The following is a 27,195-nucleotide window of genomic DNA, read 5'->3' as shown; positions in this document are numbered from 1 at the left end:
TCTGCTTCTTTAAGGCAAGTTAGATAGAATATGTGTAAAATATATGGTATAGAAGCAAAAGTTGTGTAATCCAATTCAGATTAATAAGCAATAGAAAACCAAGCTTAAAGGCTGGATAGGGGTGGAATGCATCAGAAGCTTGGCTTCCCTCTTGTTCCTTATGTAAGAACCTGTTGTTCCTTGTGTAAGAACCTGTCAGTCACTTTATCTGCACATGTGGCGCACAGAATCTGCTCTTTGGTGCACCAAGGGAGGGGTGAGGAAGAGGCATGGCCCAGACATTGCACTATCCTGCACAGCATTGTGTACCTGGGCTCTCGTAGTGTGGGAGGTGAGACCTCCTGATGGGCTCCCTTCCCATGTCTGTGTGCATTGCCATCTGGTATTATGTGAGCTTGATTTGGGTCACTCACACATGCTGGTGCTCTTCCTGGGCTTCTACATTGACTCCCTTGCAGGCCTGTATGAGAAACTTGCAGCCATAGCCCCTAGAATAACTATGGCTTGTTTGCCAGTGTACCTTTTCTTTCTGTCCTTTGCTTGTGGGAAGCTTGAATCATCACTAGCCCCTCTGGAACAGTTTAGCTCCTTTTGTCTAACTTCTGTGAAGGGTGTTGCTATTGCCAACCGTACATGCTACTGTGTACTTGGTTTCTAAACCAAATGTTTTTTTTATTTTTATTTATTTATTTATTTATTTTTGGTTGAGAGATGAGGCTAAAGAGCTTTACTATCCCACTTAATCATGACACAGAGTTGGCAGGCTGGTTTACTAATTTCTCTTTCCATAAATGCATGTTTTAGGACTATTATATCTGCTTGATATTGAGTATATGTATGGCAGCTATTAGGATTTATTTAAGGTTGGCTGTTTTAAAGGAACACCAACTTGAAGTCTTCCATTTAAAAAATAGCTTCAGATACCTTCTCTGCTCTCTCATTTTCCTGCTAATTTGTGTAGTTTTACAATGACATTTTACCTTCCCTCGTTATGTAGCAGGCAGGCATTCAGGGAAAACTGAATCATTGTACTGTAGAACAATAAAATTAACTATATACAAAGTATAGTGACCTACATAAACAAACAAGAAAACATGTAGACACAATAATTTTGGATGTTTGCAAGAAGAGGTAAAAACTTCAGATAGGCTTTTTGTTTTTGAAAGTTGACAGTGTCTCTGTTCCTCAATAAAGCATCATCAGACTTAGCATCAACCCAAGCCTTACACAGGAAAGGTAAAAAGCTTCCAGATAAAGTAACCCACTAAGACTGATAAATGAACTGAGCAGACAGATTTTTTTCCCCTCCTGTAACTATTAAATGACTTACTATTTGTTTAGTTTTTGACCTACTGACAATGTAACAAGTACAGAAAGTGTTAGGGCTGTTATTTTAGTCATTCAACTCACATGATTTTAGTCATTCAACTCACATGATTAACAAACAAAAAATGGCATTTTAATGGTCACTGTTACACAGTACTATATGAAAATATAGAAAAACATCCAAAATGCTGAATAATTTTTATATGTACAGTAAAACTCCAATAGTCCGGCATCCAATTGTATGGCACTCCTGATAGTCTGGCATCAAAATGGCAAGAGCATAGTGAGTGAGCTTCGGCAAAAAATGAGTCACGTGGCAGCAGCTGGACCAAGCAAAATCAAACAGGACTGAGTCAGTTTGCCACTGCCATTGTGTGATGCTGGACAGTGCTTGTGCTACAATAAAAAGGGTTAAAAACACGTTATATACTGTGTGTGTGTGTGTGTGTGTGTGTGTGTGTGTGTGTGTGTGTGTGTGTATAACCATCTTATAGTACCTCCTGATAGTCCGGCATATCCGATAATCCAGCACCATCTAGGTCCCAAAGGTTCTGGATTATCGCAAGTCTACTGTATTATATTCTGTCTTGTAACTGAAATTAGTGTATGTTTAATTACAAATATTTGTAAAAATAAATAAAAAATATTTTTCAGTTTGCCCTTATGCAAGTATAGTAATGCAATCTTTGTTCTAAAAGAACAACGTACAAATAAAGGGGTTTTTGTTACCTAATTATGCTAAAAATCTAAAACTTCTGAGCCAACAAGTCCACTCAGTCCTATTGCTTGTTTAGCCAATCATTTACAAAAGATAACACTGCTTCTTATTTACAGTGTTACAAGAAAGTGAGAACAGGTATTTGTATGGCACTTTGGTAGCCAGCATAGCATACCTGGTATGTAAATGTCTTGCAAACATTTGTATGCTCCTTCATGCTTTGGCCAATATTCAAAAGGACATGTTTCTGTGTTGGTGATGCTTATTTTAAAAAGTAATTAAATTTTGTGGCTATACTTTGGGGAGAACTGTATGTCCCCTGCTCTGTTTTATCCATATTCTGCCATGTAATGATATAGCAGTCTCAGATGATGACCCAGCACACACTGATTTTAAGAACACTTTCACTGCAGATTGCAGTCCCAAAACAAAGAAGGTACCAATGTGAAATTTCTAATGATAGCTACAACACTCGACCTAAAATGTAAGAATCTGAAGTCCCTCAGATTTTGGACAGCACGAGGAGTAAAGCATGCTTTCAGAAGTTTTAAGAGCAACTTAGATGTGGAAACTATAAAACCTAAACCACCAAAAAAGAAAATCAACCTGATGGTGAAATCTGATTTGGATTGTTGTTGAGCAGAACCTGCTATCCGCATAGGTACATATCCCTTGGAATGATGGTTAAAGCATGAAAGGACCTATGAATCCTTAGCACATCTATCTTGTAAATATTTTAGAAAGCTGGCTACAGCAGTGCTATGAGAATGCCTGTTCTCACTTTCAGATTACATTGTAAACAAGAAGCAGACAGCATTATAGAAATGTAAAGAAATGTATTTATCTGAGTGACTGACTGACTGAATAAGAAGTAGGATTGAAGGGACATGAAGGGTGTAAAATTTTGGATTGTTTTGTTTTTTGAATGCAGAGGAGGGAGTTGTATGTAATTCTACATTTGTAAGTTCAACTTTCATGATAACTTTCAGTGCTTGTTAGGTGAATTGAAAAATGTTTACAGTACAAATACTTGTAATACAAATATAAAGTGATCACTGTATACTTTTCTCTGTGGTAACTAGAAATCAATATATTTGAAAATGTAGAAAACATCCAAAAATATATAAATCAATTGAATGTTTAGTTGTGGGATTAACATCCATTAATTTTTTTAAATTGCTTGACAGCCTTAGAAATTCTTATTGGTTTTAAACCCTGTGATACTGGTTGACTTGTGGGCTCAGAGTTACTGTCAGATACCACGTTGTTGGAAGGCGGATCTGGTTCATCTCCGGCTGTCTCTCAGTATATAGACTTTTTTTTTTTAATGCAAGTTTATCTTTGGAAAGTTAAGCAGAGAACTCTAGTAAAGTCTTTCTTCTAAGTGACAGCCAGTCATATAAAACTTTTCATGGCATCTGAATTAAGTCTTTCCAGCAGAGGGTTCACTAACAGCTTCCATAGAGACTTACCATTAGTCTGCTCTATTGGCTTTGTGAGAGCTCAGCAAAGTTATTTCCTTGAGGTGCCCCTGGGAAGATATACCTCCTGAGCATTGTCCATACTGGTGTTAACAGTCGTTAATTTAGCAACTTAGAAAAACTTACTTCTTGTGTAATTTAGATTCCAGCAGATAATAAATCCAGATTTGGTCACCAGAATGACATAAGACAAAAAATGATGAAGGCAGGTCATTAGTACCTTCCACCTATTCTAAATAAGGTAGTTATTCCCAGCCTACATAGACCATTGTGCTTACTAAATGTGCAAAATTTGCTAAATTAATGAATTTAGAGGGCACCCTGCTTTTAAAAAGGCCACTACACTAGGGAATAAATACCTAAAACCACAACATAGCTTCTCATTGAAGAGCCTTTCCTCTTATGGAAAAGCGGCGAGGAGTCCTGTGGCACCTTAGGGTATGTCTATACTACCACCCTAGTTCGAACTAGGGTGGTAGTATAGACATACCCTTATAGACTAACTGAAGTGTAGGAGCATAAGCTTTCGTGGGCGAAGACCCACTTCGTCAGATGCATGTAGTGGAAATTTCCTGAGGCAGGTATAAATATGCAGGCCAGAATCAGGCTGGAGATGACGAGGTGGATCCAATCAAGGAGGATGAGGCTCACTTCTAGTAGCCGATGTAGAGATGTGAATTCTCCTCTCTTGGAATTCACACCTCCAGATCAGCTACTAGAAGTGGGCCTCATCCTCCTTGATTGGATCCACCTCGTCATCTCCAGCCTGATTCTGGCCTGCATATTTATACCTGCCTCAGGAAATTTCCACTACATGCATCTGACGAAGTGGGTCTTTGCCCACGAAAGCTTATGCTCCTACACTTCAGTTAGTCTATAAGGTGCCACAGGACTCCTCGCTGCTTTTGCAGATTCAGACTAACACGGCTACTCCTCTGATACTTTCCTCTTATGGAGTATCCTATGATTTCCCTCTCATTGCCTCATTTTCCTTCCATTGAGGTTCTGTGTTTTGGGTGTAAAGATGGGTGACTTATTCTGCATCATGAGAACTAGTCTCTGCTTCAAAGAATGCCTTCTGATCCATCATGGGAGTGAGGTCCTTTTGTGTGAGCAGAAAGTGCCTCTGAAGGAAAGTATTAACTGCACACAGTCAGCCTCCTCTCCCTTCATTTCCGTGCAGTAACAATAAAAGGAAAAGGCCAAACCAAAAAACAACCTACTCCTATGGCTGCCTCATCATGAAAAGTAATAGAGAGGTAGCCGTGTTAGTCTGATCTTGGTAAAAAAAAATGTAGCACTTTAAAGACTAACAAGATAGTTTATTATCTGGCCCTTGAAAGCTCATCACCTAATAAACTATCTTGTTAGTCTTTAAAGTGCTACATATTTTTTTTTCTTTTGTTTCGTCATGAAAAGGTAACTAAAAATGTACTAGGGCAGGGGCGGCCAATAATTTTTAGGAGGGCCACAACACACATCTTTTGAAGTGGCCCTGGGCTGAAGAGACAGGGCCTCAGGTGGAAAGGGTAGGGCCCGGACACTTCTGTGCTCCCCCGCCCCCAAGTTCTATTGATCTGGGGGTTCTGAGAACATGCAGTCTCCTTCCCTGCTAGGGGCACACAGCGTTTAGAGTGAACCGCCAGCTCTTCAGCTGGCTTTTCACTCTAAGTGCCATGTGCACCTGGCAGGTAAAGAGACTTTGTATGCTCCCCTGTCTCCAGGCCTGGGGGCGGGAGAGTGGCAGAAAGTTCCTGGGCTGGATCAGCCCACTTTCTGGGCCAGAGTCAGCCTGTGGAGGCTCTCTTGCCCATCTTTGTACTAGAGGAAGCCAGATCACCTGACTTGGAAGTGGGCATGAAATATCTTGTTGGATTTGAAAGTGTTTCCTCTTGAAAGCAGAAACCATCTGCACTTAAGATAACCAAGTCACAAATGTGTATTAAATCCTTCAGCCAGTAAAGGTTTGAAATGCATTCCTGGCAGATTAGCAGAAATCCTTTACAAGATGTTAGGAAGAACCTTCTTTCCCTCCCGTTTCTCAAAATTATGTTAAGAGAAATTGCTCACACAACAAGCTTCATTGAATTACCAGTGGGATTTTGAAGATGTACTCAGTGCCAGCAGAAATAAGTGACTAACCTAAATGTTGCGATAAATATAATTTCTTTGTAAACAACTAGAACAACTGAACAAAGTGCAGAAATCACCATAGAAAATGTGAGTCAAAATCAGACAGCTGTAACTAAACTACAAACAAAGCAGCATGATACTGAATTTTAACCCAAACTAAAATATCCTAAACCTAAATCTGTACCCATGTTGGCAGAATGTCATAAAGACTGAGAAATATGCAAATGGTTAAAAGGAATCTGCTTATTCTGACTTGACATTTAACTGTTCCACTCAAAACATTCCATTCCTAACATATTACATTCCTTGATTTTTCCCTAATGCATTTAAAATGATAAAAGCCCTTTTTCCCCTGATTAATCATTCAACATTGGCACACATCTAGTCATTGCAATAGATTTGTGTAAAACACTAAGTAGGCTGGTACTCAGAGTGGGAACAAGACTGCTAAGAAGACCTTCATTAACCCCTATGTGCCAATGAGTTCTTCAGTGCTCTTTCTACCAATATCCTTGCATTTCACATTAGCACTTATCAGCAGGGATCCTGTTTTTTGGCACCAAAAGGTTAATTAATTTGGCTATCATGCCTGTTGAGAGCCTTCAAACTGAGTCCCATGTATAGGTGGAAGATGAAAACCTTTCAAATTGTATTTCCAATTCCAATGTGTACTTTGGAGAAATCCTTCACGATAAATGTAAGAACTCTCTGCCTACTCTAATTTTCATTTGGCAGTAATGAATTTTCCATACATCTCAGCTGTTTACCATATGAACAGCTGACAAAAGTTCATGAGGCTTTCAGAGGTAAGGTGAGCTGGCTCTTGGATAGAACAAAGGCCTTTGGTGCAGAAAAACTGCTTTTTAAGGCACGCAACTGTCAAGGCAGCTGGTAGCTGGAGTGTTGCAAATCTGACATACTTTGGAAACTGACGTTTCCAGATATATGTTGTGGCTTTTAAGTTCAGGGAATTATTTTTCCCTCTTTAAAAATAACCTGTACACGATGGCTTTTAAGGTTTCAGAACTCAATAATGCACCTACAGTTCTTCAGTTTGAAGTCAGTGATGCAAACACCTTCTTAAAAAAAAAAAAATGAAACAAAGATGTTTCATCCATCCTTATATAGTGCTTGTCTCACTTCCCTCAAAATGTGAATTTTATTTTGGAATCCTTTGTAAATAAAGCTTTGTGGATAACCAGTGCCTCATGCTTATGAATCTCAATTTTAATTTGCTTCCTCTTTTTTAATAACCTTTTTTCTCTCCTCTTCACAGCCATGGTACCTGGTACTTTGCCACTTTACTAAATTTTTCTACAATTTTGTTTTTTTTCTTTGCTTTAAATCACATGTGTCGTGTGTATCTGAATAATCGTTTAATCTGAGAGAGCTTTAAAAGGTGTAGCAATTTTCTTCCCCTGCCCTATACCTTGACATTCATAGAATACTCAAACAGCAATACTCTAAAGAAAAATGTATGTTTTGCTCAAAATTGCAGAGTTTAATGTTTTCATTTGACATTTAACTTCAGGATTTTTTCTGTTTGGAGGGGGAAGAATACTTATCAGGGCAAGGGAACTTGGTAGCAGTTTTTGGAAGTGTAGGAAACCCTAATATATCAGCAGTATGCTGTTAAGAACCAGTAATCAGTCCCTCTCTAAAAGATGTATAAAAACTAAACATTGCACAAATAGTGAGAGGCAGCATTTGATCATTCTACTTACCCACTAACCTTAGGTGATTAACTTTATTTTGGCTGGCAGAGTAAATGGTGATCAAGTAGATTTTAAAAAATAAGTTGTAAATAAATATACAGTAGTTATATACTAGAAGTTACTTGTGTAACTGACTTTATCTAGACAGTGTCCTTTTAACATGTATTATTGACTATCTGGGGGAATTAATGGGAGGGGGCTGTTCAGTTAGTTGACTAGTTCGATTTTCAGACAATGATACTTTAGTGCAGGGTGAGGATTTTTCTATGGGTCAGCAGCCCTTGACCCAAAAAAGCCCTACCTTCCCCCCCCCCCCCCCCCCCCGCTTTAGCGGTTAAGTGATATTTCTGAACTTGCTGCCAAGTGCCACAACATACAGAAATAAGTTATAAACCAATCAACATAGGCAAATAAGTTTTACTAGAATGTAAGATAGTGAAGTATTTTTAAATTTTTTGTATTTAGTTCAGTCCTGAACAGCTGTGGAAAATCTCCTAAAATAATGCACAGTGCTACATCACTGTGTTGCATGAAATAGTCTCTAAGCTTAGCTGTAGCCGTCTTTAGTCCTCAGAATTGCTTTTTCAGAGGATAAGCTTTAACGTGTTCACTGAACAATAGAAAGTGAACTAAAATTGGCTACAGCCATTTTTTCTAAGTTCTTTACATTGCTTTAAATTACTCTACTTGGTAATTATTCGGCTATGCTGTCCATAAACAGCAAGAGATTTGTCATATTTAAGGATTCTTTTCTAAAAGGGCAGAGGGCATACTTGCAAGGTTGTTGACTTAGAATAGGTTACTGGCTGATGTACCTAAGCTTCTCAAAATACTGTATGTTCAGTATTACAATTTTGCAATAAAAGATAACTAGAACATTCAAAATGCCAGTCTCACACAGGAGCACAAAGTTGAGCTGACTGTAACCGAGAGACCAAGAATATTAAATAGGTATTTTCCCCTTCAATCTGAGGAGAGCTTGGCTTGCTGTAGAGGCAATACTCCCAGTATGTTAGGGTATGTCTACACTTGCCCCTAGTTCAGACTGGGGAGGCAAATGAAGCATTCTGAAGTTGCAAATCAAGTGTGGGATTTAAATATCCCGCACTTGATTAGCATAATTGTGGCTGGTCGCCATTTTAAAATGCTGGTCGCCCGATTTAACTCGCCGCGTGTAGAAGTGGTAGTCTGATTTAAAACCCTTCTTTCGAATTAACTGTTACTCCTCATTGCACGAGGGGGCAAGTGTAGACATACCCTTAGGGATAAGCAAGCCTTTTGACAAATGATAGACACACCTGTCAAGTGATTCAGAACAGCATTACCGGAGCTCAGAAGAGAGTTCTGGAGTTCGATCTGCTACCGTTGTAAGCAGATACTCTTTTTCATACAGACCTCTCCTCTCAATTCTGGTCTTCAGACTCCTTCCAAACTTTTTCCTCTGACTCTTTAAGCTGCTGGGATATGGGCAGCTTTTTCCTATGGGTTGAATCAGACCCTTGTGTGGTAGTTGTTCAGGTAATGATAGGTGAAGAGCCAAGGATCAGCCACCTGTCCAAGGGTGAAGCAGAAGTCAGGGCCCAGGGGCCAAGCCAAAGGTCAGAACTGTCAGAAGACAAAGCAAAAGCTGGAGTGGTAGTCATAGGTGTAGCTTGGGTCAAAAAGCATAACAGAGCAGATGTAGCCTAGAGCAGAGGTTGGAGTGAGGATGAGAACAGGGACGAAGAGTCCTGTGACACCTTATAGACTTAACAGATGTATTGGAGCATAAGCTTTCGTGGGCAAAGACTCACTTTGTCATGAGGGTAGTGGAAATTCCAGAGGCAGGTATAAATATACAGGCATAAGAAAATAGTTCCAATCAAGAATAAGGTTAGAGATAACAAGGTCAATTCAGTCAGGGAGGATGAGGCCCACTTCTAGCAGCTTATGTGGAGGTCTGAACACCAACAGAGAAGAAACTGCTGTTGTAGTTGGCTAGCCATTCACAATCTTTGTTTAATCCTAAACTGATGGTATTAAATTTGCAGATGAACTATAGCTGTGCAGTTTCTTTTTGAAGTCTGTTCTTGAAGTTTTTTTTGTTGCAGAATGGCTACCTTTAAATCTGCTACTGTGTGTCCCGGGAGATTGAAATGTTCTCCTACAGGTTTTTGTGTATTGCCATTCCTGATATCTGATTTTGTGTGCGTTTGTTGAGAATAGGGTAAGTGCATCTGCCTGCACAGTACACATTGAGCAACCACTGTGCTGCTGCTATGCTCAAGTAATAGAAGTGGCTCTTCTGACCAATCAGGAAGTGCAAATGTTTAGAAGAGGCTCATTGGGCCCAGCTCTGAGCTTTCTTGGTTGCCTGGGTACCATGCTGAGAGCCATCTGTGGTCTGACATCCTGGATTCTGCAACTGCAAAAAGGAACAAGGAAACAAAGTTCACTGTCCACTCTGCATTCCCTGTTACAGAGGAGAAGCCACCTGATCAGCTGGAGCGCAGCGCAGCCTCTGCTTCTGCTGAACACCAGGGCCAGCTGACCAGGCAGTTTCTCCTCTGCTCCAGCCCAGGTAAAGCATGGTGCACCTGGGCTAAACACCATAGCTGGCCAGCTGCTCCTCTTTGCTCCAGCCCAGCTGCACCGTGCTCAACCCAGGGAGGCTGCTTCTCCCTCCAGCTGGGCTGGGGCAAAGAGGAAGGGTTTCCCAATCAGCAGGAGCGTGGCACAGCCTCCCCAGGCTGAGCGCAGGGCAGCTGGGAACCACATAGCCCGTGGCGGGTGTGCACTGGATGCGGGGATGTTGGCTGTGCAGTCCCGGTTCTGGGTGCCCCCTCTTGTGTGCCCCATGCGGCAGATTTTGCACGTGGGACAGACCAGTGCTGCTGCTCGCTGGCCACCCACAGACTCGTTTTCTGTTGGCCAAACGAAAATTGAGCTGCCCGGCTAGCCCACCCCTCAATCCAGCCCTGGGCAGGGGGCTTGGGGTGCAGAGTCCAGGAAAGGGTAAGAGTGTAGGAGAGGATTCTAGTCTGGGGAAGGGGCTCTAGTTGGGGGTGCAGGGTCTGAGGGAGTTGTGACCTGAAAGAAGGGGGTGCAGAGGATTTGGGTGGTGTCCCGGGGTGGGAGAATGGGGTGCAGTGTCAGGGAGGGGATAGGGATGCAGGAGAGGTTTCTGTCTGGGGGGGAGAGGTGTAGGAGATCATTCAGGGTCTGAGAGGGAGTTGTGACATGGGAAAAGGGGGGGAAGGGACACAGGGTTTGGGTGGTGATTCAGGGCAGGTAATTGGGCTGAGTGGAGGGGAGATGTGGTGCCAGAGGCAGGCTCTGGCTGGGAGGCACTTACTGAGGCAGGTTCTCTGCTGAAGTCTGTCAGCTGGCTGCTCCACATGGGGTCTGCTCCAGGCATAAGAGTGGGGGAGAGGGAGAAGTCTTCACATGCTTTCCCTGGCCTTGCAAAACTTCTCAGCTCTTATTGGCCAGAGAGCAGCCTGCTGTTTAATGAGTGAGTTGCTCTCTGTATAAGGGTCCTGGTGTTGTGGCCTTTGGCCAGATTGGGGCTGCTGGCAGCCTCTTGCCCACCACTGCACATTCTATCAGTTCAGGAAGCAGCAACACATCTCCTCAGATGGCCACCATGCACATATGCGTCCTGTCCTGCATTCACTATAGTCGCTTTCTGCAAAATGTGAATTCTAAGTCACAGTGTTCATTCTTCTCCTCAAGGTGCTGAATTGTCCCAGAGTTCCCAAAAGATCACCTAGACATCTGGGCAGAAGACTGGTGGAGATCTCTGTTCCTTGGGCAAAACAGAGCAGTGTGCTGCAAGAAACCGCTTTTTCCAACAAGATTATAAGAATCTCACTACCTTCCATTCTAGATACAAGGTGCATTACTTGGTCTTTGTCTTGCACAGCAGACTTGTAATAAACAGATGTTTTAACAAAACAAAAACCTACACATGCAACTTTCCCTTTCCCTGGGGAGAAAGGGAAAGGAGGTGGAGAGGGAGGGGGAAGAATCATACACAGCTGACGCTAGTGATGTCTCTTAATGCATCTCTGGAAGGCATAAAGATATGGTAATGACTGCAGTCTAAAAACTGAAATAGAACTGAGGCATTAGGGGCAAGGAATTCTAAGTGTTAATAGTTTTGATGTGTTATATCCAGGTGACACTGCATGTATGGAATAACTATGCATTGTAAAATGGATGACTGAATTCAATCATCTGTTTGTCAAGAGAGGGTCTGGAGATATTTTAAAATATGAGGTACTCTTTAAGAAGGGGGTAGGGAAGAAGAGGTGGAGATGCTGCCTTCTCATTTTTTGAGGTTTTAACATTTCATATTACCCCAAATAGGGGAATTGGTTTCTTTGATATGGAAACCACAATTTAAAAAAACACTTCTAGAAATCCCTTTATCTATGGAGCAGTGTAAATCAGGATGATTAAAGTAACTGATCTTAGTAAATGGGTGAGCATGTTTGTGTTTTTATTTAAATCAAATTGAGGCTTTATGAAACTAATTTGAAAAATGTGTAAATGCAGTTTTAGATTAAAATTAACTCTAAATTTATATACTAAGAAAGTTACTGATAGGGTATCCGAGCTGAATTTAACAGAAGTGTTATAGGGTGAGATTTTACAAAGCTATTAAAGTGCCTACAGTTATACATAGATACAGAATGAGATTTGAAAAGTTCCTATGCAAGTTAGGCACCTAATCTGCTTAAGACAATTTTAATATCCCTAAGAATCTATTTGAAACTTTAGGTACCTAAATATTTTCATAAATGTGGCTTCTTGACCAAAAAAAAAAAATTAATAATTTAGTTCCTGTGACTGCTGCAAGTGCTTCAGCAGCTATGTAATGTGATCACAGGAATAGCTGCATTGACTTGAGTGGAACTACATAGGAGCAGAAGTTACACATGTGCATAAGGTTACAGTGTCAGGAGGCAAAATTATTAAACTTTTCTAATAGAGGCATGAAGTCTGTCACGTCGGAGTCAAAATTTTCACTGTTAACACTGAAGCAATTTGGGTTTTTAGTACATTAATTAATGTATTATGAACATTTTATACATTGGTCAACATTTTCCAAATTACATAAGAAAGGGATTTTGTATAGGGCTGGCGAGAAAACAAGAATTCTGTTTTGTGAAAAATACAATAAAACTCCAATAGTCCATCATCCAATAGTCAGGCACTCCTGATAGTCTGGCATCAAAATGGTAAGAGCCTAGTGAGTGAGCTTCGGCAAAAAATGAGTCACAAGGTAGCAGCAGCAGCAGCTGAACTGTACGAAAAGGGTAAAAAGGGGTTAAAAAAACTAAAACATTACCGTATGCTGTATACAGTATGTACAATAAAAAGGGTTAAGAACACTTTATATACAGTACAGGCAGTCCCCGGGTTACGTACAAGATAGGGACCGTAGGTTTGTTCTTAAGTTGAATCTGTATGTAAGTCGGAACTGGCGTCCAGATTCAGCCGCTGTTGAAACTGACCAGCAGCGGCTGAATCGGACACGCCTGGGGCAGAGCAGCTGGGGTGCTGCTGGGTTGGTCTGGTAGCGCCGACCCTTGGCATAGCGGGACCAACCCGGCAGCACCCCAGCTCCTCTTGGGGACGCCTGGGGCAGAGCAGCTGGGGTGCTGCTGGGTTGGTCCAGAAGCGCTGCACCTCGGCGCTGTGGGACCAACCCGGCAGCCCCCCAGCTGCTCTACCCCAGGCGTCCTGATTCAGCCACTGCTGAAACTGACTAGCGGCGAGAAAAGCCTGGTCTGCTGGGAGGGGGAGGGGGAGGGGGGTGCTAGCTCCGCGTCTCCCTGGTCTGCTGGGGGGAAGCGCCCCCCGCGCTGCCGGAGGCAGCGACAGTGGGGGAGGCACCCCGCACTAGCTGCGTTCCCCCCCCCCCCCCCCCGTTCGTAACTAGGGGTCCGACTTAAGTCGGATTGACCTAACCCGGGGACTGCCTGTATATTCTGTATACATATAACCAGCTTATAGTACCTCCTGATACTCCGGCATATCTGATAATCCGGCACCACCTAGGTCCCATAGGTTCCAGATTATCGGAAGTCTACTGTATTGAGGTTTTGAAATGTTGAAAGGCCTTTTGAAGTTCTGGATACAGACATGTGCTTGAACCTAGGTATCTCACATCAAGGGCTCTGACCAGCAGGCTACATAGTCTCTCATTGACTCTCTGAATATTTAATAATTTATACAAAGTGGAACATCTGAACCAGAGGAGTTTGTAAGAGTGAGTGCTAAGAGACTGACTCTGTAGCTGGGTGAGTATGGCACTTGGTTAGAATATGGGAGAGTTGAGTTCTAAGTCCCTGCTGCAAATTCTGCAGAGTAAGGACTTTATCTTAGAACTCAGAAGACAACACTGATATCCTATTGGCCCTGAGAAATGTTCCCACCAAAACTTATTAATCAAAATAGATGCACTTCCTAAAAAGTTTAGGTTTGAACTCTGAAAAGGGTAGAATGTTTCTCCTACCTCAGAGTTATTTAGGGACCACATCTTGACTAGCTTAAAGCAAAGAATGGGAGTCAATTTGGATTCAACACAGACTTTTATTTGGATAGGTTTTTTTTCAGTTAGTTGTAATGTCTCCTTCCTTATGCTGATGATGTTGCCTTTACATCATTATCACAAGCTTTGACGCTCCATAATGATGAAATATAAAAATAATCTGATATTGATTTTAACATGTTAGTCTGGAGCATTGCCAGTGGGTCAGACTCCATTTCAGAGAGTTTTTTCCTGGCTTTCAATGAGTATATCAGACAATTCCTGACTACAGTTAATGCAGTTACAGGAGAAACCACTTGATAGTGCATCAGCTGCTGTACTCATTGAAAGGATATAATTTTCTAGTGATCTGTTTCATGTTGTACTCTAGTAAACTCCTAAAATCAAAACAAGGCTTGAAATTTGTTATCGTATTAAAGGAGATAATTTATTGCTCTTTAATGAATTCAGTGCTTGTGAAAAATACTAGTTTAGTCACTCTAATCTCGTCTTATTTTACTATTGCTGATGTTCTGCCTCACCTTTCTGCCCTGGAAGGATGACCTCTAGTGATGAGAATAATTTTGTTGCCTTAGTTTATTTATTGAGATTGCTACCCAAGGGTGCTTGCTGTGATGGTTATGTTAATGATTTGGATCATGGTCCACTAGAAACTGGCTCAAGTTAATCAGCTTTCCTCTCCCTTCCCTCCCTTGTTGATCTTCAGGGCATGGCATTCTATTCTACATAAATAGAAAATCTAGAGGTTTTTAGCAGAATGTTTCTAATAAGCCTTTGGAGAGCTATTCAGTAACCTAACATCCTGAGGTGATTTCTTATCGGGAGTTGAAACTGAAGCACTGGCCTAGATGTAAAAGGCTACCAGTCAGTTTGTTTTTCCATCTTTCGTCTACCTCAGCCATGCACATGCTATCTAATGTTTTCTCTTTCTGTAAATTCATTTTTCAGTGGATCCTGCAATACTCTTTAAAGAAATGAGTTTTTGTGTGTGTCCCTCCTCTTGAGGCGTCTTAGCAAGTTTTATGCCCCCCCCCCACCCCATTGGGGTCTTGTATTTTACTTTAATACATATTTCTATTGTGTGTTAATTTGTAAGCCACATTGAATATTTGTAATAGAAAGGTGGGGTAAAAATATTTTACATTAATAATAATATTAATATATATGCTTTCTGAAACTGGCATAAAATATATCACCATTAATAATCTGCAATTATGACTTGATGTGCAATTTCCTACCTATGTTTCACAGTGAGGATTTCATAGAGGTGAAAGGGGGAAATTAGTCATCAGTGGATTTTTATAAAAATTATTTGAAATAGCATGTGAGCCTGTTTTAAAATGTAATTCAGGTCTTCTGTGATATATGCTACTTTACTTTATAAAGTACATTGTTTGGTACTGCAGTATCTGCAGAGAACATGATTTTGAGGTTTTTGCATTAATGATTTAAATAATCTTGTTTCATTTCAAAACAGCAGTGACGAGAGAGACTCATTTAAAAAAGGATCTTCATTATCTCTAAAGCATAATTACAGGGCCCATTATTCTAGTTTCAGTTCACCATGTGGCCAGCAACTTTAAATAGTTTGTGTTCTGCTTGCATGTGGATTTTAAAATCCTGTTTAGTTTAGGGCAAAAGAATGGTGGGTCTTGTTCATGGAGTATTGTAATCTAGATAAATTAGGAGTCAGGATGTGTGTATGACCAGCTCTCAAAGGTTTGAGCTTTTAACTACTTTCTAGGTAACTGGGGTATATCTTGTTTAAATCTGTGAAACTTTGATTAATAACTCCCGTATGCGTATTTTCTTTTTTGCATGTCTGTCTTGATGTAGATCTTTAGGTCTGTCCTTTTCAAGCATTCGGCCTCTGTACTGTAATTTAATCTAGAGATCAGATTTGACTATAAACTTTTTGAATTCCTGCAATCAGTTCAGATTAATTTATTTTCAAAATAAGTGTTCAGATGCTTTCTTGTTATAAATGTCAACTAACTTGCAGTAATCAATGCAAGACTAGAAGCCAGTTTATTCTGTTTTTGACTGAACTAACAAAACAAGTATTTGCAACTACTATGAATTAAATGGCTAATGTCACAGCACAACTTGTATTTTTAAACTGCTCCTGAAAGTGCTGACAGCATTGGGAATGTTAAGATTTATTGGGGACAGCAAATGATGCATGTTTTATTAGAAGGCGGTGAGTATTATAGTTTGTATTACCATAGTTCCTAGAAGCCATAGTGATGGACCAGGGCCCCACTGTCCTCTGCATTGTACAGAGTAAAGACGGTCTCTACTCCATATAACTTAGTCAAAGTATAAGATAAGAAGTACCGTATATTCCGGCGTACAAGACGACCTCTGAAGTTAAAAAACATCCCCCAAAAATCGGGGGTCGTCTTGTACGTCGGATGCCCCCCCCGCCGGAACCCCTCCGCGGCTTTGAAAGCCTCGGGGGAAGCCGGCGGGGGGGGGGGGCATCCCAGGCGCGCATGGGATGCCCCGCCGCCGGCTTCCCCCGAGGCTTTCAAAGCCGCGGAGGGGCTCCGGCGGGGGGGCAGCCCATGCGCGCCTGGGATGCTCCCCCCCCCCCCCCCGCCGGCTTCCCCCGAGGCTTTCAAAGCCGCGGAGGGGCTCCGGCGGGGGGGCAGCCCATGCGCGCCTGGGATGCCCCCCCGCCGGCTTCCCCCGAGGCTTTCAAAGCCGCGGAGGGGCTCCGGCGGGGGGGGGAAGCCCAGGCGCTCCTGGCGGCTTTGCTCCCGGAGCTTCTGGTCTGCTGGGGACCATCTCCAGCAGACCAGGGACACCGGGAGCAAAGGAGGCGGAGGGGCGCTGGGGTATAAGATGAAACCCTATCTTTTAATTAAAAAGATAGGGGGTCGTCTTATACGCCCAGTCGCCCTATACGCCGGAAAATACGGTAAGAGGTGGCTACAGATTGGTTCCTTTTGCTTAGTCCTTAGACACTGACTCTGTTGTTGCTCCAGTGCTTTGGCACCCACTGGCAGCTATCCCTCTCCCTACTTAGTGCTTCCCATCTGCCAGTAGTCATCCCAATCAACTCTTCTCCTGCCCTCGCATGTGCCAGAATCAGTTGTTCCACAGTGCAACATGCAGGAGGCACTGGGAAAGAGGGAGTTGGAATGGGGCTGGGAAGAGGCCAGGTGGGGACATGGAAAGGGTTGGGAGGGAGCAGGGCCTTGGGCAGAGCAGGGTTTAGCACCCCTGCAAAAAGCCAGCTCTTGTGCCTCAATCTGACAAATTATTTGGTCAGTATGATAAGGAGTGGTCTCTGTACAGCAGCAGCCTACCCACTGTCAATTTATTATCGGCATCATGGCAAAGGAGAGTTTTGAGGAGGAATTTGAAGGAGGATAATGAGGATGAGGTAGCTTTGACTGTTTATGGCAGGGATACTCAACTTTGGAAGCCCTGGAGGCCGCAGTGATATTCACAGCACATGCCAAGAGACGCAATTTAAGTGTGGTTGTATATACACACAAATATATATGCAAATAGCTTCTTTCACATTGACGGGAATGAATACAAAGATGAAGGCAAGACTGTACAACATGCAGACCCTATTTAAGTCAGTTCTGCTGATATTAATAAAATGCAATATTTACCCGATTTCTACCCATGTGACAGCACTTTTAATGAGCAATGACAGTCCAGAAATTTAGCTACTAAAATGCTTATAAACAGAAGTCCATTATATTGACTCACTGTTGTGGAGCGTGTTCCCAGTGGAGGCCATGTTTACAGGATCTCACTCGTGGGGCGTGCGTTGAGCCCAGAGTAAACCCAAACTGTACCACGGGCTGCAAAAAAAATGGTCCGCTGGCCACATTTTGCCCACGGACCGTGTGTTCAGTAGCCCTGGTTTATGGGATACTGCTCTCATGCTTGAGAGACAGCAGGGGAGAAAGCACAAAGATGTTATTTAGAAAATGTAACAAATGGATGATGTAATTGGACTTCTAGTGCTAATTCATGCACTTGCCCTTCTCACTAGAATACTAATTCATAGTCTAGAAGTTAGTTTTTGGAGTTTTGTGAAGATCTGCTTACATCACTGACAGAGGCGTAGCGAGGGTGTTATGTTCCTGGGGGCAAAGGCAAAATTTGCATGCCTCTCTTCCCCCCCCCCCCCCCCACCAGGACCCCAACCTGGTGCACAGCTGAGCCCAATCCTGGGAAGAGGGGGGAAGTTGTACTGCATCCTCCTCTGCCCCCTCCAGTTTGGGGCCAGGCCCCTGCACACACTAACCCTCCGGCGGAGATAGAGGAGGGTCGGGCTAGAGGTGGGGAGGAGGCTCCAGCCGCCAGCGGAGGAGGACCAGTTGAGCCAAGGGATGATGGGGAGCAGGGGGGACAACTTCCCTCTCCCCTTGCTACACCACTGAAGACTATTGAAATCCCCATGCATTTTCACTTACGATCCCTAGGGATAGTTAAATTACATAGGTGAAGACATAGCCTATGTCTATTTGTGCTATAAAATCACTTTTCTTAGGCTTATTGATGAAATTGGACTCAAGTTATTACAGTATTCTTTACTGTAAGCCTACATAGGCTTTCCATGACAGGAGTTTCTGTGGCAAGCAAATTAATGGACGTATGCAAAAAGATTCTGTGTCTGAGTTACTTTGGTCTGTATAAAAATCTCAGAGGGGTAGCCACATTTGTTTGTAACTCCCCCTGCTACCTTCCCAGGTCCAACAGGTCCCCACTGCTACCACCCGTGGACGAGGGCTTGCTCCGTTGGATGCAGAGCAGCCTCTGCTCATGACGAGCCTGGTCATGCTGCGTGGGCAGAGGCTCTTTGTGGCAGCCTCCTCTGTCCCCCTCCCCACCACGGAGATGGTGCTGGGAGGAACTGGTTTTTAAGCCAGCTCCCCCCAGCACCCATGCTTGCTTCCCACCCCCCTTACTGCCTCTCATACAGACGCAGTGGGAGGCAGAGAACCAAGTAGTCAACTTGACCAGTCACTTACGTCCCTATCTCTGCTGCAGGCCTGCTGCCCCCAGCCCTACTAAGGCTGTGCTTCTTGCCTGGTCTTGGGGGCTGCATTGTGCAATACGTTGACTCTGGCTAGGACTGCACTCCCAGGCACCAGCCCACTGCCTCTTGCCTGGGCAGGGTTACACTCCATGCTATGCTGGCCCGGCTGGGCCTGTGCTGCCAGCCCCCACCAGTTCCTCTGCCTCTGGCTGGGCGGGGTTGCACTCTCCACTGTGCTGACGTTGCTGCCACAAGAACTGTGCTGTGCTCCCCACTACCAGTCCCAGTGGGGACTGTTCTCCTCACCATGCTGGACCTGCTCCTTCCAGAGCTGCATTCCTCACCACCAGCCAAGCCCCTGAACCTGGTCAGCTGGGGCTCTCCGGTGCAGCAATATCTGTGGTCATTCCAGACCATGTATGTTGCTGGATCAGAGGGTCCCAGATTGGAGGTGCAACCTGTAGTGGTAGGGGTGGGGAACCTACGGCATGTATACATCTGGCCTCGGAGGCTCAGGGCACCTCTTCAGCATTGGTGAGCCCGCACTTGTACTTCACCCTCACCCACCCCTGTCTTTTCTCCCGTGGCGCTGGAGCACACAAAATCTACTAGCCTCGACCCAACTGCTTTTTTTTTTTCCTGTGGATCAGTGGCCCCTGACACTAAAGAGTTTCCCCAGCCCTACTGTAGTGTAATTCTATCGCACTCAGGATATATCTAGACTACGGGGGGGGGGGGGGGGGGGGGGGAGTTTCTGCCCTTTTTTCGAAAAAATTTCACCTGCGCCCAGACTACAGTCACGTTCTTTTGAAAGTAAATTGAAAGAACATGGCACTTTTCAAAATTGGTAAACCTCTTTTACAAGGAAAGGCATGTGTGGACATGGGAGGCAGTTTTTTCAGAAAAAAAAGGCCTGCCAGAAGTGGTTCCAGGTGCCCTTTTTGCGCGAGAGTATCCTAGCAATCTGGACATGCTCTTTTGAAAGAAGCTTTTTTGAAAAATCTCTTGAGAAAAAGCTTCTTTCAAAAGAAGCTTGTAGCCTAGATGTACCCTCAGGAAAACAGCTGAACAATTCTTTCACAACAGTCACCTCTGTTGAGGACTTCAGAGGAGATTTGTAGACAATCTTATACAATGTACTTGAGTGTTAGTGAGGAGGGACTTTCAGCTTAAACATTTAGGAATGTTTCTTCTCACCGTCACTGGATGGCCATTAACTCTTCTGTGTGTCTTTGACCAGATTTCTCCATCAGTGAGCTTTTAGTCAAGCAGTCAGCCAAATTAATTTATTAGTCTGCCTTGAACCCCATCGTAAGCTCTTCATAGCAAATGTTTGCTTGTTCACTGAGAGGACTATATGGAATGCTTTGGGGCCTCAGTGTTGCTTTCATCAGCTAGAGTAATCACTGTTAAAGGATAGGAAGGCACAAATAAAACTTAATTTGTGGGAAGAAAACAAACAAACCTTTTATATGACAATACAAACCAGACACCTTATCCCCAATGGCACCACTACAAGCATTAGAATTCTGAGGTCCATGATCAAGCAAAGTGGGAAACGGTTTTTCTGTTGTAATAAACTCTTGGAGTTTTCAGATTCTTCAAGGGGTTGAAACGAGACCTTTTGAAATTATTTCTGAAGAACAAGACCTCCTCCCACAGACTAGCTTGGTGGATCGGGAACTTCCACAGACTAGCTTAGTGGATTGGGAGCTCCCACAGACTAGCTTAGTGGATAGGCATCTCGTATGGTATGTGGTGAAGACACTATTTCCAGTTCCTGCTCTGAGTCAAGGAGAGCAGGGATTGGAACCGGATCGACCCACATCTCCTCTGTATGCCCTGTTATTAGTTATTGGTTTGACCAGAAATGTCAGAATTTGAGAAACCTTCCCAATGACAATTTAATTGGAATTGATACGTTGTTTTGAAAAGTTTAAGGTTTAATTAATCATTATTTTCTGGCAAAAAATGGTTTAGTGAGATTTCCTTCAACTTTGCTGGTAATGACCTTGTGGACAGCCTTGTCCACATATTCTTTAAACATCTTGCAACATAGTAAGTTTAGAACTTAATAATTCGTTCACTTATTTTTGTTATATTAGCTTGTCTTAGATGCTTTATGTGATGCTACCTGTCTTTTTGTCATTTGCTTAGGTAGCGTTGAATCATAAGACATCTTAAGTTTGCCCTTCAACAGTCCCACAGCTGTTTCAATGTACTTAACACTTCTAATGGCTGAGGGTTGTACCACAGATTAAATAATGAGCTTCTTTTCTCTTTGTGAAGGTCAGAAATAGGAGAACGTATATTGCTTTGTACAGAAACTTTTGTTACAGACTAATGTTTTTAAATATATAGTCATGTAACCACTTATGAGTGAGAACTACTCTGAAGTTTATTTAAAAAAAAAAAAAAGCAGTCCATCTCCCCTCAATTCCTTTTTTTACCTGATGGTATCCGTATAGGAGATAGTTGGTTGTAACTACTGGTACATGTGCCAGTATAAATTTCCATTCCCACTTTTATTTATGGAGCTTCTGTGCTGGGTCCTAACATGTTGCTACTGCATTTCTGCCATTCGTTAGTGCATTGAGGTTGTACTGCTTCAAACCCTACTCTTGAAATTCTACACAGTCTGCATTTCATTGCAGGTTAGAGCATGCACAATACAATGGGTGGTGGCAGGTAATGAAAGAAACTAAGGTTTGGGTTAGTCTGATAAACTAATGCAGTTTGTATAAAGACTTGAAAACATCCAGCAGAATAAACTGCAGGGTGTACAGGGTTTTATCTCTCTCTCTCTCTCTCTCTCTCTCTCTCTCTCTCTTTTTTTTTTTTTTTTTTAAATGTGGGCTTGACATTTCAGAAGAACAGCTTTAGCACTTCATCAACGCTTGTGAAATATTTTTTTTTAAGGTGGAAAAACATCTGTTTTCTCTGAAACAACTCATAATGAAACATGAGGGTTAGAACAAGACTTTCCCCCCAAACTAATTATGTATGGTTACATATGTTAGAGCTAATTGTGAAGGTTCACAGAGGTACTCTTTTGGCTAAACTCAGCAGTGTAAACAGTTTACAATAGGAGTGCTAGGGACTTCTCTTCATGCCGCACCAGCAAATTAACTGTGAACTGTGGGTTTTTTCTGTAACATGAAAAACCTCTGGTCTATTTTGAAAGCACAAGAGAGGGAGGACAAAGTCCAACATACATATGTGTTTGTACTCTGGTTTTAGTCAGCTCTTTATTTTGAGCTAAGTATTCTTAGTATTATTTTATATGGTGCAGGAGCTGAAATAAAATAATGCTGAAAGCTCTTTTCAGTGTGAATCAGTTTTTTACATGAAATAGTTGCATATTTAGATAGTATTAGTATCATTAACTAGGGATGTTAAATTTAATCAACTAAATTTAGTTTAGTCAACTAAATTTAGTTTAGTCAATTTTCCATCGACTAGTCAATAAGTAAGGAGCTGTAGCGAGGTTAGCTCCCAGCCAGAGAGCTAACCCCGTTGCGGCTCTGCCTTTTAAATGTATTAAGAGCCTGTTGGAGGGACCTAGCATGAGCCAAGAATCAGCTGTCCCTGCTTGTGCTGGGTCTTCCCTGCTGCACTTCTGATTTTTCAGTGTATTAAGAGCAGGCTCTTAATACATTTAAAAAGCAGAGGCACAATGTCTGGGACTGGGCGCAAGCCAGAAATCAGCTGATTCCTGGCACGCACCTGGTCCCTGTTATTCCTCTGTCTCCCTGGCTCTCTGTGGAGATGGTGCTGCGGGGAGCTGGCTTTTAAGCACCAGCTCCTGCTTCCCCCTTTGCTGTCTGTGATAAAGGCAGCGGCCGCAAGGTGGGGGATGAGCAACTAGTCGAAGGATTAGTCGACTAGTCACTTACATCCCTATAATTAACTTAAGTATTCAAAACATTGAATCAGGTCATCCAGAAAATCATGATTAGCTTTTAAAAACTCAGGAATGCTGATTTGAAACATTTAGGTTCACATTTTTCTACTTTGCAACCGTAAGAAGAGAAGCTTGAAAATGTAAGCCCTGCTCAAACCAGAAGCAAAGTAAAAGAACCCCAATTTTTTTTAATATGAAGGTGGTTCCCCCCCCCCCCCCCCAAAAACATGCCTTCAGGAGTTGAAGAGGCCTTAGAAAAGTACCAAATATAGACTTCTTATAAAAGCACAGAGTTGCTACTTGTACTGGCACTTTTTTAATGGTAAGCTGGTAGTAAACATTCTATAGGTAACAATCACTACCATCAAGTCACAGTACTAGCCTTCTTCTGAATTTTTAATTAGGCAATTGTCTGTTGTGTTTAAGCCATCCATTTTAATGCAATTTTTACTTAGCACGTCACATACCTGATGGGTATTCAGAGCGAATTCTGTTAATAAAGTTACATGGAAATTTCAAAATACATGCATGATGAAGTATTCTTCTTCTTTACGCAGTACTCCCAGCGGATAATTATTCTTTTCCATACTGCATTGACATCAAGATAACTTCTTGTTTGGGCATCCTGACATGAAGAAAGGTTATCCAGTATCTCCAGCTGCAGTAGAATGTGCTTAATACTCCCATATATCATGCTAAAAGGAGCAAACAACATGAGTAAAAATTTCATGGATCAAAATTTCTGATTTTGAAACTAAATTCTGTATCTCCCTCAAAAGGGGAGAAGAGCCAGATTATAGTAAATCCATTGTGGTCCATCCTCCTCTCTCTCTGGCTGATTGCTTTTATATGGAGAGTGCACAGCTCAGCTATTACAGTGATGGAAGATAACTCAAAACCCAAAGATAGGCATTGCTTTACATATGAAATGTGTTCAGATTTGTAAAGTGATTTGTTATAAATAGAAAGAAATAATAAAATAAAAATTGTAGATTACTATTATAATTAAAAATAATTGCTAATTTAGAGAACTATAAAGTGATAAATGAGATGTGGCTTAAAATCTGAATTCATAGTGTGCTATTAAAGAATTATTCATCTTCTAGACATTTACCAGAAAAGATGATTTACGGGGCAAAATAGCTGTAAATAAATATAGGAAATAAAGAAAGTAGGAGATGAGAGCTATTTTCAATAGCATGTGAAATTATAACAAAAAATGGGGATTTGACAGCAGCCTTCAACTTCTTGAAGGGAGGTTCCAGAGAGGATGGAGAAAGGCTGTTCTCAGAACAAGGAGCAATGGTTACTGTGGGGGAGGTCTAGGTTGGAATTGAGGAAAAACTATTTCACTAGGAGGGTGGTGAAGTACTGGAATGGGTTACTTAGGGAGATGGTGAACTTTCCATCCCTAGAAGTTTTGAAGTCCCAGCTTGACAAAGCCCGGGTAGGGATGGATTCATTGGGGTTGGTCCTGCTTTGGGCAGCAGGTTAGACTTGATGATCTCTTAAGGTATCTTTCAGCCCTAGGATTCTATGATTGTGATTCTATGGTAGCCTAAAACTACGGGAGGAAAGTAGAAGTTCTGTTGTAGAAAGCACTTTATAATAGCAATGTCAGTTACCCTGTGAAACAGTCCTCTAAGCTAAGCTTTTAGAATTACTATTATTAGAAGTGTTTCAGGCAAAATGCCACAGCAAATTAATGATCACATATAAATTATGAATACTGTTCTGCAGTGTTGCAGAGAATAGATTAGATGAAGCAACAGATAATGTTCAACTCAAATGTCTATTAAATACCATTTATCTAGCTCTCTTGCACATTAAAGCAGAGACCAAATTCTTTCAAGTCAAGAAATCCAAAAGTTATTGTCTGCTCAGCAAGTGTAACTCTGCCCCTTTTGTGTGTGTGTTTTTATGTTGCTACATATGTTGATAAAATCTTACTTTAATATATGTATGTTGTGGTTATTTTATAGTGGCTATGGGGAATTCACTCACAAATAAATACTGTAGTGCCTTTTGAAGATCATAGAACTCACTATATTTACTTACACTTGAATCAGCAGTACATTCAGAAAATATTAATTAATAATTCCCAACACATTTTATGGATAGCCATATATAATGTGCACAAGCTATAATGGGCTCCTCAAATAGAAGGAGCTGTAGAAATGCAAGATATTAGTAATTTATATTTGAATGCCTATACCCTTAATATTTGTAATTAATTAAGAATATTACTGTACATGTGCAGTTTGTGGTCTTCAAATGTTGTAAGCTTAGTTTTTAGAGAAACGTGATGGCTTACGGCTTCCACACTTGATAGGGAAAGGTGTCCACTTGCTGCGAAATAGTGGGCAAATGGATTTTTCAAGCCTTATTTATAGAGCTGCAAATGTAATGCATTATATTTTCTTAACTAATAGGAGTCCACATTAGGGAATGGAAATGATATTTCCAGTTATGCAGTATGATCAGTGATAGTCAAAGAAAAATAAAAGGGCTTAGGTTGCTAAAATAAGTCACTATTTCTGAGGAATGTTACAGAGCTAGCAATGAAGAGTTTTAGTGTATCAAGTGTTCTTGATTGTGTCAAATGTTAAATAAAATGCAAGTACAAGACACCTTATTAACTGCTAAGATGATCATGTAAAATAAAAACCAATAATCATGCACAATAACATATTTTCAGTCTTTTTTTCAATACTGTAATTCAACAATTCCTCTTAGTAGAAAATAAAATAAAAATTTGTTTTTAATAATTTTGAGTATTTAATGTTAGATTTGTGATATTTAGGTTAACTTGAAATGTATTGCTTACTGCAGTAACAAAGCAAAAGTATATGCATGGAATTGTAACAGTCTGGATAATTCCATGCATGCTCTCCTTGTAAGCTTTGCACATTTAGGCCAAGATTTTTTTTTAATGGGTATGTGTATCTTTATTTGGATGGTTAGTTCTAGGCACCCATTTTTTTGGAAAATTGTCTCCCCCCCCCCCCCCTTAAATTACACTCTTATCTGTGACTTGCTAATACAACCTTATGCAAAATTAATCTGGCATTTTTATCCATTTGGAAAATGGGACTGGCAAGCTGACACGTAAACACATTCTTATGAACATTAGTCAATGGTGTTAGGGATTTAAACATTATGCTGGGATTTAAACATTAAGAAATAGACTGTTTTTCACACATTTTATTTAGTGCAGAAGGTAATCACTTATTTCTCCAATGGCTTTGAACCACTTTTGAGTAAACTTTTAAATGGCTAAGATCTGTAAATATAGATTTTTGTACAAAAGATTTTTAAGGTGACTTGCTTTCCTTATGTCAAGAAACTTTAGCCAATTTATAAAATTAATGGTTGAGTGAAGCTATTACATTTAGGTGATTGTTTGGTTTTTTGTTTAAGCAAGTAAACTCCCCCCCCCCCCCCCCTCCATACCCTATAAAAGTGTTTTGATGTGGCACACAGTTAGATATCATACTGAATAAGATGAGACTTCAGGGGGTGTGGAATAGTTCTCGGTGGTAAGTACATGTTGCAAAATGGAAGGTTGCAAATATATGCTTTACACACCAATTCCTGACACATGCTTGCTGCTGCTGCCACCGCAGCCTCTCACCCATGACAACCTTAAATTGTTTTCCATTCTTGCTCATCTTTTGTTCTATTTCGAAACTGCCTATTTAAGAATGAATAGTTTTAAAGCGGTATAAAGCTCATTAGGAGACCAAAATTTTGACTTACCATTTGTCTTGCATATCTTGATGTTCATTGCAAAACAAGTATTTCATCTTACTTGGTGAAGGAAAAAATCAAAATTTTAGCAGTTTTGTAAAATTTTGATTAATGGAAAACTGAATTTGATTTCAGAAATTTAAAAATGAACATTCTTTAGCAATGCGGGTGGAGTGGGGTAAAGAAACTTACCTTCCTCATGATATCATCATGACTTTTTAAAGTAAGAAACATCTGGTCTCAAAATAGTTTTTTAGGGTTGTATGAATGAAAAATTGAAATTCAGTCTACACTGCACATAGAATTAATGCAGGAAATTCTAACTTTTGGTGAAAATTAGAAATAACTTTGCATAGCCTATGTATGTATCATGCCCTTGTCAACTCCTAACCCAGTTTGATAGATCCACTTACTTTGAATTGTCTCCTAAATTTGATAGTGACTTCTATCAGAGCAGGGACCATATCTTCTTCTCAGTAGGACTTCTCTGGGTGTTGCCATAATAAATAAAGCCATATATTTCTTCTTGTTACACTGATGCAATAACACTGTTGAAAGTGATGTTTTTTAATATGACTTGATGACAAATTCAGCATAGAGTCAGTTCAAGATGGGAGGA

The 27,195-nt window shown here is 41.4% G+C and overlaps 1 protein-coding gene across 2 annotated transcripts in view; it reads left to right on the top strand.

The window, feature by feature from the left end:
* Positions 1-27,195, top strand: part of ZSWIM6 (zinc finger SWIM-type containing 6) — a 182,151-nt gene that overhangs the window by 22,258 nt on the left and 132,698 nt on the right. The window contains exon 1 of one of the 2 annotated variants that reach the window (XM_075932864.1): positions 11,111-11,248. The exons of the other annotated variant lie outside the window; for it this stretch is intronic. The gene's annotated coding sequence lies outside the window, so the exon portion shown is untranslated. Of the gene's footprint in view, positions 1-11,110; positions 11,249-27,195 lie in introns of those variants that run through there. 2 annotated transcript variants of the gene reach the window in all.

The sequence above is a fragment of the Pelodiscus sinensis genome, chromosome 6 (assembly GCF_049634645.1).
Source record: "Pelodiscus sinensis isolate JC-2024 chromosome 6, ASM4963464v1, whole genome shotgun sequence".
In the NCBI taxonomy this organism is placed as follows: Eukaryota; Metazoa; Chordata; order Testudines; family Trionychidae; genus Pelodiscus; species Pelodiscus sinensis.
Note: the sequence above shows the minus strand (reverse complement) of the source record. Positions and strands in the feature narration are given on the sequence as shown.